This window comes from Saimiri boliviensis, chromosome 6, assembly GCF_048565385.1.
Source record: "Saimiri boliviensis isolate mSaiBol1 chromosome 6, mSaiBol1.pri, whole genome shotgun sequence".
In the NCBI taxonomy this organism is placed as follows: domain Eukaryota; kingdom Metazoa; phylum Chordata; class Mammalia; order Primates; family Cebidae; genus Saimiri; species Saimiri boliviensis.
The window spans coordinates 57,777,716-57,794,581 of NC_133454.1; the positions used below are offsets into that span (position 1 = coordinate 57,777,716).

General features: G+C 40.2%; 1 long non-coding RNA gene across 1 annotated transcript in view; it reads right to left on the minus strand.

Annotated features, from left to right (window-relative positions):
- Positions 1-16,866, minus strand: part of LOC104650663 (uncharacterized) — a 148,829-nt gene that overhangs the window by 13,884 nt on the left and 118,079 nt on the right. Inside the window, exon 3 of the long non-coding RNA XR_012518048.1 lies at positions 1-16,866. This exon is cut by the window's left edge and continues 13,884 nt beyond it; it is cut by the window's right edge and continues 18,721 nt beyond it. This is a non-coding gene — a long non-coding RNA (uncharacterized LOC104650663).

The window sequence follows — 16,866 nt, forward strand, 5'->3', positions numbered from 1 at the left end:
GGCACTTAACGCTGTCGTGATTAAAGAGCTGACGTATGTAAACAAACCAGAACTTAAGCACAACACGGTCAGTGAGTAGAGCCCAAACGTGGATGAGTGCTGACTCATAACTGAAGAAGTAGCCAGTTTACAAACTTCTAGTCTTGCTTTTTTCTTGTGACAGGTATATAAATATTGCAGTTGCTACAGACAGCTTTTTTGTGCTGTACATTTGTTTTTATTTTCATTTTATTCTTCGCTTTTTTTTTCCAACATTAAGGTTCAGGGGAACGTATGCAGATTTGTTACATGGGTAAATTGCGTGTTTAGTGTATAGATTGTTTCATCATATATATATTATATATATTATATATATCTTATTAGTCTGTCCCTCTGGAGAATCCTAATACAATGTGATATACCACATAAACAGAATTTAAAACAATAATCACATGATCATCTCAATAGATGCAGAAAAAGCATTTTATAAAATCTAGCATCCCTTTATGATTAAAACTCTCAGCAAACTATCAGGTACTAAGCTAGTACCCAATAGATAGCTTTTTGATCCTCACCATCCTTCCACCCTCCATGCTCAAGTAGATCCCATGTCTATTGTTCCCTTTTTTGTGTTCATGTGTATTTAATGTTTAACTCTCACTTACAAGAGAGAATATGTGGTATTTGGTTTTCTGTTCTAGCCTGAGTTTGCCTAGGATAATGACCTCCAGATCCTTCCATTTTGCTGCAGAGAACATGATTTCATTGTTTTTTATGGCTGTATAATATTCCATGGCACATATATACATTTACTTTATCTAGTCCACTGTTGTCAGACATCTAGTTAATTCTATTTAACCTTTGCTATTGTCAACAGTGCTACAATGAACACACATCTGCATATGGGTTTATGGTAGAACAATTTATATTCCTGTGGGAATATACATAATAATGGGATTGTTGGGTTGAATAAAGTTCTGTTTTAAGTTCTTTGGGAAATCTCCAAACTGCTTTCTGCAGATAGCTTTGTGTAATTCTTAGCCTCAAATATTTCTCAACCCCATAGCAAGTTTAACAAAATGTATTCTACCCCGTTTTGTCTAAGTAGGACTTTTTGAGGGCCAGTAGGTTGGAGTTACCTTCAGATTTGAATCAGGGCTTGATTACTCAGTGGGATACGCCTGGGCCAGCACAGTGAGAAAATTCGTTGTGGCTCTTTCCAGGTCACCACAATAATCTTATTTGCTGAGACTGTATGTAATTTTACTGGCTGTCTTCTTGGGACAGATACCATTTTGAGTGGCCACACCCAGACAATATGTGAAAGCAAGATCAAAAAGATATGCAGCCGTATCAGCAGCATAATCTGAGAGATGTGCTGTTTTCCTCTGTTGCTAAAATCTGGTTGCGGTTATTTTGTGTGACTAACAAGATGTATTTCCCACTTTGTGAAACAAGCTAGAGCCTCGCCATTCAAATTGTGGTCAAATGTATTGGCATTACCTGGGAATTGGTTAGATTGGTGGACTCTCAAACTTCATAGAATCCAACTCACTCAATCAGAATCTGCATTTTAACAAGATTCCCAGCTGATCTGTAAGCACACTGAATTTGAGAAGCAATGATCTAGAGATTAAGACCACGATCCTCTGGCTTCATCATTACCTCCATCTACAAAATTCAGTTAGTGGACCATGTTGGTTTGGGACAGTTAAATAGAGAAGAAAATCAAATCCAAAGCTTCCTTAAAGTGAATTCTCTTTTCGCCCCAGCAGGTTTATCACTTTCATCTTTTCCTTTTAAGAGCTGTTAAAGAATGATATAGTTTGGCTTTGCATCATCATTCAAATCTCATCCTGAATTGTAATCCCATAATCCTCATGTGTCCTGGGAGGGACTCAGTGGGAGGTAGTTGAATCATAGGGGTCTTTTCCACCCATGCTGTTCTCATGATAGTGAGTGAGTTCTCATGAGATCCGATGGTTTTATAAGGGGCTTCCCCCTTTACTCAGCACTCATTCTCTCCTGCTGCCCTGTGAAGAGGTGCCTTGTGCCATAATTGTAAGTTTCCTGAGGCCTCCCCAGCCATGTGGAAGTGTGAGTCAATTAAACCTCTTTTCTTTATAAGTTACCTAGTCTCTGGCAGTTCTTTATAGCACTATAAAAAAGAACTAACATAGAGAATAATTTTCTTTGAATTGCCAATGAAGATTTGAATGGGGTTATACATGGTGGACTGTTATAGCTGCTAGTATATATGCTGGCTTTCAATCAACAGTCTGTTTGGCTGGGCACAGTGACTTATTCCTGTAATCCCAGCACTTTTGGAGGCCGAGGCGGATGGATCACATGAAGTCAAGAGTTCTAGACCAGCCCTGCCAACATCTACTAAGAATACAAAAATTAGGTGGGTGTGGTAGTATATGCCTGTAATTCCAGCTACTTGGAAGTCTTGATATACAAGAATTGCTTGAACCCAGGAGGCAAAGGTTTCAGTGAGCCAAAATGGCACCACTGCACTTGCCTGGGTGGCAGAGTGAGACTCTGTTTCAAAAACAAAAAATCTCTCCTTCATTTCTAGACATTCAGTTGGCCACCAAAGCCTTTTGATTTTACCTCCTAAATTATTTTCCAATCCGAGTTCTCCCTTTTGTGCCCACTGCCCTACTTTAGATCACATCCTTATCACCTATAAAGTAGATATTAAAATAGTCTTACAACTTGATGACAGGCCTCCCTGTGTCATGTCTTCCTCTCATCTAGTGCATCTCCAAACTGTTGTCAGAATATTCTCAAAGGCAAATCTAACCATATTAAAGTCCTCCAATGATACCTGATAAAGTCAACACTTTCGAGTATGTTACGCAAGGTCTTTGGTCATGTTGTTTTTTTGCTACCTGCCCAATCCCATTTCTTCCACTTTCCTATTTTTATTCCAACCTCCCAACATACACTCCATGCCTTTCCCTTTGTGCAGGCAGCCTCTCTACTGGGAATTCTCCTTTTTCTTTCTCTTCCACATAAACCTCGTCTTCTAAGATAATGTAATGCTTTTTATGTGAAGCTCTTCTTGACCATGACTCTCTACCACTAAGGTAGAGTTGACCATCCTCAGAGCCTGACAGCACTTCATACTTGCTCTATAAGCAAGTGAACTGAAGTTTTGTAAATGTGTCCATCTTTGCACTCGTCTAAAAGAATTTTGGGCCAGGAACCATGTCATACCTTTTCTTTGTATCTTGAGTACCAAATACCATTGCTAACATATAGTAGACACCCAATAAATATTGATGAATTAAATAACTAAATGAATATAGTCATTGTGCAACATAGTTATCACATTGTCCCTGGGAACTGTGAAAAATACACAACCACCACAGATGTAGGAACTATTTTCAAAGGATTAATTTTTTAATTTCTCCAATGATGGATATTAAGGAATTGGATTGATGTTAACAGTAAAAATTACCTACATGAGCTCTGCCACTATCATAAAGAAAAACAATCTATCTCAAATCCTATATTAAACATTAGATAACCTGTGACATCCAGTGAACAGCAGAATTACAGCCTAAGGCACAACATGGTGCCTATCTTCCAGGGACTTGGATGGTTCACGTGAACACCAGCCACTCTGCCAGATGGTCCTAGAACTCTTTCCCTTGGGGCCCAATGTTGTTGTCAAGAAGGGGAAAAGACAAGACGCCGATCAGGTGGAAAGAACAGATCTAAAAAATGAGTCTTGGCCTCTGCTCCTCCATATCCCCACAGGGAGGTTCATTGAATCCTCTGATTCAAACTCAGCTCAAAGGGTCTCCACAAATGATTGGGGCCTTGATCAGGAGAGAATTCCAGAGCCCCAGCCTGGCATTCTTTCTCAGAGGTCAAGCTACACTTGCACCCTACCTCCTAACTCATATTCCCCTTCCCTGTTCTTCAGGCCCACAACCCACCTTATACTCCAATTTCTGTTGATGAAAATAGTAATAATAACAACATGATTTCACATTAATACAACCTTACTATGTGCCAGGTACCATTCTGGGTGCTGTACATGTATTTACAAGTTTAATCACCACCACATATTGCTTTACTAGGTATTGAATTATCCACATTTTACAGATGAGGAAAACAAAGGCACGCAAAAACTTTGTGAGTTGTCTCCTTTTTGGTTTCTCATTATTACGACATGCCTAATTACTGCAGACTCCATCATGCTGACTGCTGTTGATCGCCTTACCCTTTCGATATTATGCCCCGAACACTTGCGACTAGACCTGCACACCCCCATGTCTCCTTCTCCCTTTCCCCTGCCGCCTCCTGTCCCTTGCCACCAGCTATTACAGATCTACCTGCTTATTCCAGCCCTGTCCTGAACAGGAAAGGAAAAGATAGACTAAAACTCATTTATTCTCTACTCTATTAACATGGATGCTTAATTAATGCTGATAGAAGAATTAAACTCAGGGTATGTAATATGAGTAAAAGGCCTAGTGGTGACAGACATCCACAATCTATAATATTTAAATTAGGGTCGAAGAAAGACAAGGCACAGTTTGAAAAAATGTGTCATTTTGTGGTATTCTGTTAGACACGCAGACTCCATAAACTCTCTTTGTAATGAAACACAGGGTGTCCATTAACAAACTGAGGTGTCTACACAGCACAAGAAACAAACTGTCACTGCTCCATTACCTGGGAGAGAGAATCCATGGAAACACCAGACTCAGGATCTTATTTGTCCCTAACGAGCCTTTTCAATGAACTTCACACTCACTTACTCTCACATTTGCATAGTTCAGATAATAACAGCTCTCTATTTCATTCTCAGTGTTGAGGTCAATGTCAGAAAAAGCTGTTTTAGCAACGATGCCCCTTTGCAGTCAGTTCTGGGATCAGGTGGAACAGACAACTTGGAGAAGTGGGAACTAAAACCATCTACTTGCTGTGCGTGGAGTTCTAAAGCAGATTGCATTTCCAGACACACATATGGTAATTTTAAGAAACAAGTGCATAGCAGTGTCCTCTGGAGAACTTTGAGAAATATAGATTAGATTTTATTATCCTACTCCATCCCTTTAAATCAGAATTTCCCAACACACACACACACACACACACACACACACATATATATATATATATATATATATATATATATATATATATATATAACTAGAATATGTATTACTGACCAAGAGATCCTGCTAGAATTATCATCTCGGAAGAGCAAGAACATTAATAGTACATATTATGCTTTAATAATATCAGGAAATGTAAGTGAGATACTAATAAACTAAACCAAAAGAAATAGAAATAAGGAAATATCCTTAAATATCAAAGAATTCTGATCATGTTGAAAACCTCATAAATGATGACTGCTCCTCAGAGATATTTAATTTGAAAACAGGGGAGGACTGAATGTTTAGCTAACACCTACCTTAGAGAAACATGTTTTAAAAATTCCGAACAAATAAGAAATTAGGTGGAAATTAGGAGAAGGAAGATGAGTTTGAGGGAAGATTACTGGCAGGACTTTTCATTGCAGTTCATTGACTATCTGGTATGGTGAAATGGTAATGTAACTTACAAATATTTGATGAACATAATCTAAAGCAAAACATGCTCAACTACCTACCCTATAAACATAAGCTGATACCTGGACTAGAAATTTCCAAGCCCACAAAGGTGAATTTTCAGAAGTCGCAACCCTGGCCACATTTTCCTCCCATTTCTTGTCAACTTCTGCTCCAATGTTGGTGACAGTGGTTGCCTGAATTGAAGACATCATCCAAGACAAAGATCTTATGTGATGGAATGTATGGGTCTTACACAAGCAGGACCCACACAGAACTGCAGGAGCTTTGGGTCCTTTTTAACCAAGACAGGTCATTAAAAGAAATGAAAAGATGTCTTCTGGAGGCTTAATTAAGAAAGTTAATTCTAGGCCCCATCATAGGCCCATTAACCTTTCTCTGTTCCTAAAATATCTTATGTAATGTCAAAAAGAAGCAAGGATGGGAAAAGGAGCAGTGTAATTAAACCTACTTAACCTTAAAATGGAAATGTGTCAAGGGATAGAAGCAATTGGTATGAAGCTCCTAACCTGTATTTATGACCCCAAAACCCAGAACCCATATGCCTCATTTTGCTATGCTCTTCTCACATTTTCTTTGCTACTGTGTTGGACAATTTGGCCTGCTAATTTACTTAGCATGTCTGACCTGAACCATGAGAAGTCAGTTCTGAAAATGCTGGAAGGCAGCACTGTCCTGGTATAGGGAACAAATAAATTGCTGGTTTCTATAAAGATTTCTTGCCATGTAGAATATTTCTCAAGATTTTCAAAGAGATGGTTTTCCCTGTCCCAGGAACACCTGAGCACCAACTTCCCTCTCTCCAGTCCTGTGAGAAGGTGGCCTGGCTGGGGTTGAGTTTGGTTAAGAGCCAGGGGAACCTGATGGATGTATTACCTTCAATAAAACCACATTGGTTGTTAATGTAAATAAATTCTTCCAGAATCATAATACAAGGTTGAGCATGAAAAGGAGGGGCATAGCAAAAATTCAGCTGCCTTGTCAACTCCAGCAGAACCTTGTGAAGGGAGTGTGACCAGCAGGTTCCTGCCCTAGCAGGAACCCATCGCAGGGCCAGGGAATCATCTGGTTGCAGTTGTTTCTGTTCTGTTTAGTCACCTCATTCTCTCCAAGTTCTGTGTCCCAGGCTATAACAATTAGGAAGAGAGCATTTTCCACCAATCTAAAACTGATCAGAAATGCTGCAAGTTCCCAAAATTAACATAAGCAATCAAGTCTATTAAATATAAGTAAATTATGTACACTCTAGTTAACTGATGATGACTCTGTGTTCCCCAGGAGCCTCTCAGTGCAACCTCTTATATTGGGGTTGACATAAAATACAGGACATCTTTATTTTTATTTGCAAAATCTGGCAACCCTATTTGATAGCCAAAGGGTAATCATCACCATCACCATAAGACAGAGAGAGCTTGGAGCTAGCCCTACTATCTCATTTTACGTATGAGGAAATAGAGACCTGGAGCTTTCTTTTTGATGGGGGGGGAAGGGTTGCTTGTACTTAAGTCTCACAGCTAGTGAGGGGCAGCATACGGACCAGAAGCCAGCTCAATTTCTATCCACCTTGTTTCCACTGCCTATGCTGCTTCTCTAATAAATGCACAGTTTTACAAATTGTTGTCAGGTTAACTAGGCTTTCCAAAATCTTTCTTAAAACTCTGACATTTGTTGAGGCCCTGTTCAGGCCTCTCTATGCTAAATGTTGTGCACAGATAAAAGGAAGTAACATGATCTCCCTGACCTTTAGAGCTTTTATAGTTTTAATCAGTTTAAGCACTAAAGAAAATAAAATTAAGAACAGTTTTAATACTGGAAAAGGGCCAAAGAATAATTTTTTCATGCCCCAATATGAAGATACTCTATTTAATGTACTATTTAAAATTAATTAGGCCATTGTCTTCCTCCATCAATGTTAAAAATCCATGCTGGCATTCCAGGTAAAGAGTAGAAAATACAGTAAGGCTTTAGCCAATCTTTAGGTCACTCGGTTCTACATAATCTGTTGTGGAAGTTTATTCCACTTTCCATTTAAATCCATCTGGAAGGTACCACATACCTTCAGTCACCGTCTATCCAGAACCTTCCTTATAAACTTTTTTTAGTAGAAGTCGTGATATGAAAATTTGACGTGTACATAAGTCTTTCACTCACTCATAAAGAGCTAAACAGTAGAATAATAGCATTGGCTATATTCAAGGTATATGCAAATGTTGGAGGAAACTTCATCTTTTCATTCATTTTTGGGCTCGGCCTGGTGGTTCATGTTTGTAATCTCAGCACTTTAAGAGGCCAGAGTGGAGGACTGCTTGAGGCCAGGAGTTCCAAGGATTAAGAACTCCTGGTTGAACATTAGGTTCGATACCAACCTAGGCAACATAGCGAGACTCCATCTCTACAAAAATTGGAAACAAAAAAAATTAGGACATGGCGGTGCACACCTGTAGTTCCAACTACTTGAGATGCTAAAGTGGGAAGATCACTTGAGCCCAGGAGTTCAAGGCTACAGTGAGCTATGACCAAGCCACTGCACTCTAGCTTTGGCAACGGAGAGATCCTGTTTCAAAAAAGAAAGATAAACTTACTCCTTTCTAGCCATTGCATGCTACGTGAACTCTTTATGTGCCTGTGCCTTTCTTGTTTAAAACAAGATTTTTTCAGGTCTTTCTCAGGAATAATTGATTTTGCACCTGTTTATAAAATATGATTTTGGACTTTGCAATAATAGACATCATATACTAATATAAATGAATCTGGTCTAGCTAAAACTTTTACCATGATACTATTAATCCACTTGGAAATTCAACTTTTATTTAGCCTTTAAATAAAATATTTATATTTTCAGGTGCTCAGACTGAATGGTGTCCCCCTAGCTCCAGGAGTTCATATGTTGAAGTCTTATCCTCAATGTGATTATCTTTGGAGACAGGGCCTTTTAAAAAGGGAATCAAGCTTAAATGAAGTCATAATGGTATGGTTCTAATCTGATAAAACTGGTGGTCCTTATAAGAAGGGAAATGACAATAAAGATGTATGTGCATAGAAAGACAAGCGTGTGAAAACACAGTAAGACAACAGTCATCTGCAAGCCAAGGAGAGATGTCGTATGGGAATCCAACCCTGCCAGCACCTTGATCATGGACTTCCAGCCCCCAGAACTGTGAAAAACTTAATTTCTGTTGTTTATGCCATCCATCTGTGGTACTTCGTTGTGGCAACTCTAGCAGGCTAATATAATCAGAATAATTTTTATAAGCATTAGTCAAATAATTATTAGAGTGCCACAAGAATTCTGTCTTGTTCACTGCAATATTCACAATACCTAAGATAGTGCCTAGCACATAACTGTACTTGGTAAATAGCTAGCTAAAGATTAGTAAATGAATTTATACCTATTCCCTATAAGCTATATTATCCATAAAATGTAACCAGAGTTTGATATTGTGAAAACTGGGCCTGTGGGGTCAAACTGGTTTTATCCTTGAGTCCCTGGGACCTTGGGGAAGTTTCATTTTCTTTCTGGGGCTTGGTTTCTAATCTGTAAATTGGCAATGGTAATGTTTTTATCATTAGTTGTTGCAACGATTAATTGGGGTAATGTGCCTGCACATATAAAGTGATAGTTGCTGTGGTGTTGAGGCAAATGGTGAGGAGCTTCATCTTTTCATTCATTAATTCATTCACCAACTATCTATTGAACCCCTCCTATGCACCTAGCATCATTCCTGACATTAAGGATAAAAAATACATAAGAAGCCAGTCTCTTAGTCATGTGCACCTTACATTCAAGAAGGTGGAGTCAAAAATAAGAAACAATAAAATAATTTCAGAAGATGATAATTGTCACAAAGAAAATAAAGCAGAATAATGTGATAATGACTGTGGGTGACAGTGTCTGTGCAAGGGAGCAGAGGCAAGAAGTCTCTTGGAGAAGATGACAGGTGAGGCTGAGTCTCAAATGAGAAGTCAGTCAGCCTAGAGGGTGTCTGGGGAAGAACATTCTAGAGAGTACAGCTGGTACATAAGTCCTAAGTGGGGAATGACCTTCGCATATCCAAGAAGCACAAAAAAGGCTGGTATGTCTGTAGTGCTGTGAGCAAAGAGGAGAGAGAGACAAGATGAGGTCCCAAAAATTAGTTGAAGCCAAATCATGTGAGGACTTACAGGCCAGAGGGGGTCCGGATTTTTTCTATCTGCAATGGGAAACAATTGTAGAGTTTGAAGGAGGGGAGTGCCATGATGTGATTTATATTAAAAACAATGTTCTGCTGCTATGAGGATGGGTGGTAGAGAGGCATGAGTGGAAGCCGAAAGCTGGTCAGGAGTCCTGTCCAGTAGCCCAGGAGAGAGAGCATCGGCTTGGACCAAGGTGGTGTAGAGTTGGACAGTGGATGAATGCAGTTGCTATGGCAGCAGGTGGACGTGTACATAAGTCTTTCACTCACTCATAAAGAGCTAAACAGTAGAATAATAGCATTGGCTATATTCAAGGTATATGCAAATGTTGGAGGAAACTTCATCTTTTCATTCATTTTTGGGCTCGGCCTGGTGGCTCATTACACCCAACTTTCATCCTTCCTGGTATTACTCCTATACAAAAGGAGTAATCATTGATGGATTGGATGTAAGGAGAAAAAGAATGGTCAGGGACAACTTCTGGGGTCTCAGCTGAAGGAACTTGGTGGGATGGTGCCCTCTGTCGTGTTGCTTTATGGGTTGGAGGAGGTAGGGAGAATCAACAGAGATGACATTAATCCTAACTTTGTCTCTATCAGTTGAGTTGATGCAGCAACCTTCTTGGCTTAGGCAGCAGAAACCTGTCCCCTGAGAAAAATCACTGGTGATTGGTCATCGACATTTCAGGTTAGTTATTCACTCATTAATCATTGCTGAGAATCATACTTTAAACAGTTGTGTGAAAAATAATCTGTGTGAATCTTAAGTTTTTCACAGGACTCCTAGTCTAGATTTCGGTTTTCTTTGCTATGGAATGAGACTTTCTTGAGAGTTTATTTTTTAAGACGCTTCCCAACTGAGCCACATCATGTACACTCACTCTAAAAAGGCAAAACCAGAGCAGAAGTGTCTCCTAAGAGTTACAAGGATAGGAGAATAGAGACTGGCCAAAATTAGGACATTCTGTGACTTGTGCCGAGTTCAGATTTCTTGCTCTCCCTTATTCTGTCCTTGCTACTCTTTCTTTCCCTCTTAGGCATCATCTTCTTCACATAGGGCTCATATGGATGCCATTGGCTGGCTTTAATTAGTGTGGGGTACTGAGCATGATTACCAGGTTGGTGATGTTAAATTTCAGTATACTCAAATACCACGAGCTGAAGTCACAGCTCATGACAGCCGCAGGAAGCTAGCCTTGAACTAAGCTGGAAGATAATTAAAACAGGCAGGGGCAGAGATTGTTCATACAGGCCTCTCCTGCACTCCGACCCAACGAGCCTCTTTTGGTGTCATATCTTTCTTCCTTTGTCTTATTCATTTTCTCTCCAGCAAAGGTTATTCTAAAGTGGGCATCTAACAAGGATGACAATATTGTAAGCAAGAAAAGAAAGCAAGTAGAAATATAAAATGTCTGTCCTGAGAAGCTGCCTCTGGTGGGTTTAAAATCATGTTGGAATAAAACCAGAATGAATTGCTCTGAGCAATACCAAATGTGCCTTTCAGGCTCAAATACTTCTTTAGTCCTTCTATCGTGTCTACATGAGGATGAGCAGAGTTTTCTTTCCATTGTATTAAAGAGCAACAAGACAGACACAAATAGTAGCTAAACCAAAATCACTGACAGATAGCTTTGAAATTTACTTAGGCAAAAAATATCTGTCATAGGCAGCAAGCAGACATTCTATTTGTCACTTAACCTGAAACCCACCCACTCTCAACCCTCACTGTCACTGATCCCAAAGTAAAGTGTAAAGTTTGGTGTTTTACTTTTTAGAAAGAGTTTCGCTCTGTCGCCCAGGCTGGAGTGCAGGAGCACGATCTCGGCTCACTGCAGCCTCCGCCTCGTGGGCTCAAGTGATTCTCCCGCCTCAGCCTCCCTAGTAGCTGGGATTACAGGTGTCCACCACCATGCCCAGCTGAGTTTTGTATTTTCACTAGGGATGGGGTTTCACCATGTTGGTCAGGCTGGTCTCGAACTCCTGACCTCAGGCGATCCACCTTTGGCCTCGCAAAGTGCTGAGATTACAGATGTGAGCTCCCGCGCCCAGCCAGGTGCAAAGAATTTTGATTGGCAAACAGAAAGCTTGCCTCTATGCAGTTTGGATACATAACTAGCCTTGTTCCAAATCGAGGTAAGACTGGATTCTAGGAGGTGCTATTACGGAAGCTATAGATACAAACAAGCAAGCAAATGGCTTAGTATCTAACCTCAGAGCAGAGATATTTGGGAAACAAGCCTTAACCTACAGGGACTACCCCCACTTCCAGGTTTAAGTCATTTTAGGTAAAAATAAGCTCTAAGAAGAAAATCAAGCATATGTGTGATAGAGAAGAAATAAGCGGCAGGAGTGTCCTCTCTGGGAAGGTTAAATTTAAACTGAAGCATGAAAAATGAGGAGCAACCAGGCTCAGAGCCAGACAGGGAAAGAAAACAACAGGTGCAAAGCTCCCGGGGTGGGGAAGAGCATGGAGTGTCGTAGAAACTGTCACAAAGCCAAGGAGGGCTGGGTAACAGTGACAAGGGGCACGGAACAGGGGATGATGTTGGAGAGATAAACAGGTGGGTAGAAGCCAGATCCTATGTGGTGTTTAAGGCAGAGATGTTTTCTATGTAGAATCAAAAGTCGTTAAAAGGTTTAAGCAGGGAAAAGACAGGAACTGGCTTTGTTTTGTGTTTTAAAGATCACTCTAGCTATTCTAATGAATGGTTTGTTGGTGTGGGATTGCAGCAGGGAGATCAGCGAGACAGCCACTGCAATAATATGGGCAGTAGATACGCTGACTTGGGTTGGGATGGTGGCAAGAGGAGATGAGGAGAAGAAAACAATTTCAGGTGCATTTTAGATGTAGAATCAACAGGATGCGCTCACAGACTGAATAATGTGAATGAAGGAAGGGCAGAAATTATAAGCAACTCCCAAGTTTCTGGCCTGAGTCCACAGGTGTGTGAAGATGTCCCTTTTGCATAGGAGTAATACCAGGAAGGATGAAGTTTGGGTGCAATGAGAAAGAGTTTAGGAGCAGGCGAAAATCAAGAGTTCCATTTTAGACATCTAAATACTGGGATTCTTATGAGGCATCTAATTAAAGGCATCATCTATCATTACTTACGTAGTTAAGTTCATGAATCCAGAGTTCAGATGAGAGGGCAGGGGTGAAGATATGAATGCTGAGGCGTCATCACAGTGATGGCATGTACATCACTGGGCTGGATGAGCTCACCCAGGGAGAGAGTGGAGACAGAGCCGAGAGGATACCCCCGAGGTCAGATACAGGAGGGGACTCATCTTCATAAAGGGAAGAAATGGTGATTCAAGGCAAGGAGTGATTCACCCAACCCAGGATGAATGGACCCAAAAAGAGGGAGACAGCCAAAGCAACGTGGTCCCACCCCCGAGCCTAGTGCCTACCAAGGAAACCACAGAGGGGCCCTGTGAAGATTAAATGAAATAATGCACAGTAAAGCATTTCGTGAACTACAACTTATTACACAATAGGTGGTAAACGGAGTACTTTACTACCTGATCTTTGATTTTTGTTACGTGTTTACTGCTTTTCCTTTCACTAAGGGGAAAAATCATAAAAGCAAAGATGCCACTTCATTCACTCATCTTGTTCTCTAGCACCTAGAACAAGTAAATGTTTATTGGCTAATGGGTCGATTGTTCTTTTAACCATGCCGAAGAGAATTACTCTCCAATGCCTGCTTCCAGTTGGTTTCTGATAGACAATTATTGCTGCTTCCTGCAGCTTCACACTTGCAAGGGACACATCAGAACTCTAATCCTGAGGAAAGCATGCAGCAGAATCTCCTTTCCGATCGATAGGAACAGAATAGATGCTCATCTGTTCAGGATGGATTTTTTTTTCCCCCTTTAGCTTTGCCAAGAAAATTCAAAATCACACACAAGAGTAAGAGAACTCACTTGAACTAAAAGGAAACGAGGGTTTAACTGAAACTCTTGTAAGAGATACAGACTTCAGCATATTTCTCTGCAGGGAACATCAATAAGGCAGACCATCAATCAGAGCAGAGCAAATGCTACTGGAGAACTTTGTGAGAGGAAAAAAATAAATTTTCTAACTTTTTCCTCTATCAAGTTGTTCTTGCTTACTTTTCAAAGAAGCTTTTCTTTTCTCCTATCTGTTAAAGCCAAATACAGCTTCAAGAAAAAAAAAATTAACAGATCTTCTCACTTATGTTAGAAAACCACTCTTCCTTCTCATTGGACTTCTAAACTTTTTTTCTTCACCTAACTGCCTTTCAGGAAATCTGAGAAAAAAAAAAAAAAAAAAAGATTACTCTTTATTGCAAAAGGTGAGAAGGTTTAGAGGTTAAGCCATCTCAGCAGATAATAATAGAATGTACTTTCAAAACACATTTTGAGAGGATGTACACCACTCTCCCCACATCAAAAATAAAACTCCATGAGAATGGCCAACATCTAAAAGGTCTAGAAGTGGAACTACAAATGATATTAACATGGCATATATGGAAGCTGTCCAGACTTCACCATCAGAAGAGATTGGTTTCTGATCCTGATTTGTTGGCTGTGGAACCTTGGGAGAATTATTTCTCTACATTTTTTTCTTCATTTTACAAACGGACTAATACCACTTCCCTTGTACAGTTTTGTAAGGTTTAGACACAAAGCACAAAGACATGGTACTCGACATGGCAGAATGGGTTGGCAAGCAGACACAAATGCCTACTTACTACTCTGCTGTGTTTGTAAGGACACATGGGAAACTGGTGTACAGTAATAACAGTAAACAATATTTTTGAGCTCTTACTTTGTGTTAGACACTCTTTGAAAGCAGTACCCTCATAAAATTTAAGACATTTTCCTGCAGTTGCTCAGTAGGAAGTGGTGAAACTGGAATTCATATCCAGACATTTGGATTCCAGAGTGCCTTCTCTTCCTACTAAAAATATACTGTTTCACAGGTAGATTAAAAAAAAAATATATATATATATATATATAGAAACAGGGTACTTGGATTCTAGTTTGCATTTCCCACAGATTTAGTTGTTTGGCCCTTGGGAAAGTCATCTAATTCCTCTGACTCTCAGTCTTCTCAATTGAAAATGGGGAGAGTGGCCGGGTATGGAGGTTCATGCCTGTAATTCCAGCACTTTGGGAGGCCTAGGCAAGCAGACCACTTCAGGTCAGGAGTTTGAGACTAGCCTGGTCAACATGGTGAAATCCCATCTCTACTAAAAATACAAAAATTGGCTGGGCATGGTCCCAGCTACTTGGGAGGCTGAGGCAGTAGGATAGCTTGAACCTGGTAGGCAAAGGTACAGTGAGCTGAGATCATGCCACTGCAATTCAGCCTGGAGGACAGAATGAGACTCTGTCTCAAAATAAAATAGGGACAGTGAGACAGTAGACACTACTGGATTGCTCAGATCGTGGCTCTTCTATAATCATGAGGTCCTGTGATTTTATGCTTGTTTTAATCAGCTATGGACATCTAGCTTTTCAAAACAGGCCAATCCCTTGGCTGACAGAACAGAAACCATGAAAGTCTGCAGAGATGAACCAAGGTTTCGCATATCTCAAGTGGGCTGAAAAACCACTGGTTCTATCTTGAACCCCAGAAATGGAAGGAATTGGCAATTTTTTCAGACATAACAATGAGAAATTCCACAGTCCCTCTCTATCTCATAGTCTTGTAGAGTTTCTTGCTATACTCAAACGTAAAATATTTTATATTACAGATGCTAAGAAAAAGCAATGGACCGAGGAGTAAGGGCAGGCCTAGAACGCAGTGGAAGCCACAATCATAGCCCACTGTGATGACCACACATTACAGTACTCATTGCACCTGTAGAAAAACAGGGCCCATACCACCAAGAAAGCAACAGTCACGTGGCAAAAGCAGGGCTGGAAGCCAAATGTCTGACACTCGCATGCTGAGCTTTTCTTCTGACTCTTCTGTTTAATAGCATCAATAGGAATCAAAGAGCAGATTTTCCTGATCCAACATGATTAGGTATCAAATTTTCAGATATAGAATGATGGTGTTCCCCTGCTTAAAGAGTAATGATTAAGTTCCATCCGAAATGGCTGACAGAAGCCCTGTCGTGGCTTCAGTCTAAATTGCTGAAGCATCAGAATTATGTGGTGCTTTTATTATCTTGTGGAATGCATGTCCCTGGGGTACTCCTTTGAGTTCAACTAAAATGACAGTTTAATTCTCAGTAAATGAGTGCTAATTAAAATGCTGGGGGAAAGACTGTCATAATTGAATAATGAGAATAATGTAGCATAAATTTGTTTAAAGGTTCCTGTAAGCTGAATTTCAGGATCAAAAAATGGTCTTTAGGAGCTCACAGGCAAAACCAACTCTGAAAAACCTTTAACTCAGCATGTGTATTCACTAAATTAAGTCTCCATTCTGAATAGGAATTGTTTTTTGTTGTTGTTTTTTGTTTTGTTTGTTTGTTTGTTTTTCTGAGATGGCATCTTGCTCTGTCACCCAGGCTGGAGTGCAGTGGCACAACCTCGGCTCACTGCAACCTCCGCCTTTTGGGTTCAAGCAATTCTCCTGCCTCAATCTCCCTAATAGCTGGGATTACAGGTGCACACCACCACGCCTGGTTAAATTTTTGTATTTTAGTAGAGACGGGTTTCCCCGTGTTGCCCAGGCTGCTCTCAAACTCCTGAGTTCAGGCAATCCACCCACCTCGGCCTCCCAAAGTGTTGGGATTACAGGCGTGAGCCACCGAGCCAGGCCAGGAATTGTTTTAAAGCTGATGTAAGGTCTAAATCCTTTCTTCACATTTCATCTCTTGCAAACTGTTTGTGAATGTCTTCCTTGCTCTTAGATTTTGTGAAATGTAAGCTAGAGTAGAACTTGCAGCATTGAAATCCATTTCTGATTTACTCTTAGACAGGTAGCTATGATGGGCTCTCTGGGGCCAAGTCTCTAGAATGCAATAGTCTTTGACATAATAGTGCTTTTGCAAAGCTGGAGAATTAGACAATGCCAAGATTAGAAGTGTTTGGAAGGAAACCATGTGAAAGTTAGTGGGAAGAGCATCAGATTCTAATCTTAGCCTTGTCAATAATTCTAAAACAGGATATAAATAATCTATCCTGGATCAGTATCA